This window comes from Microtus ochrogaster, chromosome 1 (assembly GCF_000317375.1).
Source record: "Microtus ochrogaster isolate Prairie Vole_2 chromosome 1, MicOch1.0, whole genome shotgun sequence".
Lineage (NCBI taxonomy): Eukaryota > Metazoa > Chordata > Mammalia > Rodentia > Cricetidae > Microtus > Microtus ochrogaster.
In genome coordinates this window covers 82,260,779-82,263,553 of record NC_022009.1, presented here as the reverse complement: position 1 = coordinate 82,263,553, position 2,775 = coordinate 82,260,779, and positions in this window count along the sequence as shown.

The window sequence follows — 2,775 nt, the reverse complement described above, 5'->3', positions numbered from 1 at the left end:
GTTCTATAGGTGACTGCATGTGACGCCTCCATGGGGGTGAGTTCTATAGGTGATTGCATGTGACACCCGCATAGAGATGGGTTCTATAGGTGACTACATGTGACACCTCCATAGGGATGGGTTCTATAGGTGACTACATGTGACACCTCCATAGAGATGGGTTCTATAGATTGACTGGGAAAAACAAGCTCACATGAAAGGTCTGGGGAAGGGTCCAGTGTGGTCTGGCCACACAGATAGCACAAAGGTCCCCAGCTATTAACCATGTCTGCTCCCAGCCTTCCGGGTGGGTAACAGTTTATGCGTCCCTTCGTTTGAAGAGATAACATGGTGTGTTTAGCATTCCATGTTCCCGTAGTGCTTTTATGGGACCACAAAGACCTCCATGCCTCCAACAATAGAGGGTAGAGACTTTCTCTGGGTAGACTGAGAATGATGTCAAATATCGGCTGCTATCTCAAAGAATCCAATGGCAATAACATTTAGGAAGGAGATGAAAATCAGGAAGCTATGTCATTGAACAGTCTGTAGAAGGGGTTAGATGAAGGGTATGCAAGTTAGTAATGTTTAGGCTGACAGAGAGATTGCAACCGAAATATCTTAATAGAATGTTTGAGAAGATATTAATTTAATACCATAAGTGTGTGTGTGTGTGTGTGTGTGTGTGTGTGTATGTGTGTGTGTGAGTGCGTGCGTGCGTGCGCGCATGCACAGGGAAGGGAGCAAGCTGACTGTGTGGTACATGTGGAGGCCAGAGCTTAACCTCTATCACTCTCCATGTTTTTTTCTTTTTTCAAGACAGGGTTTTTCTGTGTAGTCTTGGCTGTCCTGAAACTCACCCTGTAAACCAGGCTGGACTCGAACTCACAGAGATCTGCCTGCCTCTGCTTCCTGAGTGTTGAGGTTAAAGGAGCGTGCCAACACTGTCTGGTGCACTCCCAGAAGCTACCTTACTTTTTGAGACAGGCTCCTAAAGCCCCAGGACTCACCTGTCTCTGCCTCCCACCATGGTGGGACTGCAGGCATGTGCTTCTGCACCTTGCATTTCTTCATGGCCTGAACTCAGTCTTCATACTTTCACAGCAAGCCCTTTGTCCAAAGAGCCATCCCCCAACCCATTCCATAAAACAATAATGGTGTCTTGTTATTATTATTTACTATTTGTTCTTCACTATAATCTAGGACTGAGGTCAGACACAAATGTACTTCTGTAAAAATGGTTTTCTGAAGAGATTTTGGTCAATTATTAACAAAACAAAACAACAAAACAAAATACACGAATGAATTAGTTCTGTAGTGATGTTTGTTGGCATTGTGAATATCGGCCATATTTAGCCTAAGCTAAAACATAAGATAAAGAGTTGGGAAAGGCTTTAAAAAAGTGTCAGAATTGCCAAGCCGGGGATACTTTCTGGCCATGTACAAAAGGTTCTCCAGCCGGCTTACAATAAGTTTGGCATGGCCTTTGCTTTTTTGGCATCCAGAACTGTTCTTATATCACCAGGTGAGAAGGAATAGTTGAGGAAAAGCCAAAATCCCTACCAAATGGGAAGAGGTTGCTCTCCAGTGGAGTTGATGCAGCAACCGGCAGCTGTGTCTAGTTTGTTAACTCTGCCCCCTGGGGGTTAGCTCCTGCAAATGCACTGAAATACATAGGCTCTATACAGGCCTGGCAAAGGGGGCCAGCACAGCCCTTAAAGAGAACCTACACTGAACTGAGCAGACAGAGAGGAAATAAAACTAAAAAGGCACCTACAAAAGGAGAATCCATTAAAATAATAAATTCAAACAAAAGAACGCTGTAATTTAATGGTAATTCTCATGCCCCCAGATAAGTGTGCACTATTTGCTGGTGAATAGCAGCACCTAAGAATGCTAAGGACTGACCAAGCATTGGCTGTGTGGCAGGTACAGGCAAATGATTGCCATAGGTCCATGCCACCACATACATGGCATGAAGGCTCAAGTCCTAAGCTCTGGACATATTTGTATTGACAACAGACAGAATCGGTAGAAGTAAAACGATTACCTTGTCCTTTTACTTTAAAAAGGAAAAGTAACCGTGAGAATGTAAAGGCTCAAAATTCGAGAAAAGGCTGCAGGGAATTGTGGGTACAGAAGGACATGTCCTTGAGAAGGTAAAGTCTTCTGCTTGGGAAAGCGTCAGTTAAATTGTTTCAGAATGAACGGTTTTTAGTTGAAATAGTCATTCCCATTAGATCCAAGCACAGATCGTGAGAAGAGGGTCCTTACTTGAGAGCATCTTCTAAAACCCCTCAAAGAGAGCTTCCCCTTATAGTTCAGAGGTTCAGCCATGGTTGTCAGGACAAACCTGGGTACCCACACACTACCCCCAAGCCGGGCTGTTTGGTGGATGGGGTCTCACTGTGGGGAAGGGAGGGTAGGAAAAACGCCAGTATAAATACAGACACGACGAAAAGAACCCTGTGGCAACGGCTGAGGAGTTTTCCATTTCGTTTAACCCCGGAAATTAAATAAAGGACAATCAAACAGAACTTAATCAAAACTACAAAGCCTGCCAGGACATTTTTTCGAACCTTTAAAAAAGCGTATGTATATTGTGTTAGGCATTGTTGCTAAGATACATGACCAGCTCTAATGAATAATACTGTGCCAAGGGCCTGAAATAAGTGACTGTAAATGCTGATGAACATTAGTTATCACTGAAACAAGGAGAGACAGAGGAGGGGGGCGCTGAAGAGATTGGAGCGGCAGGATGGAGCTTGGGCTGGGAAAGATCGTAGCAGGTTCAAG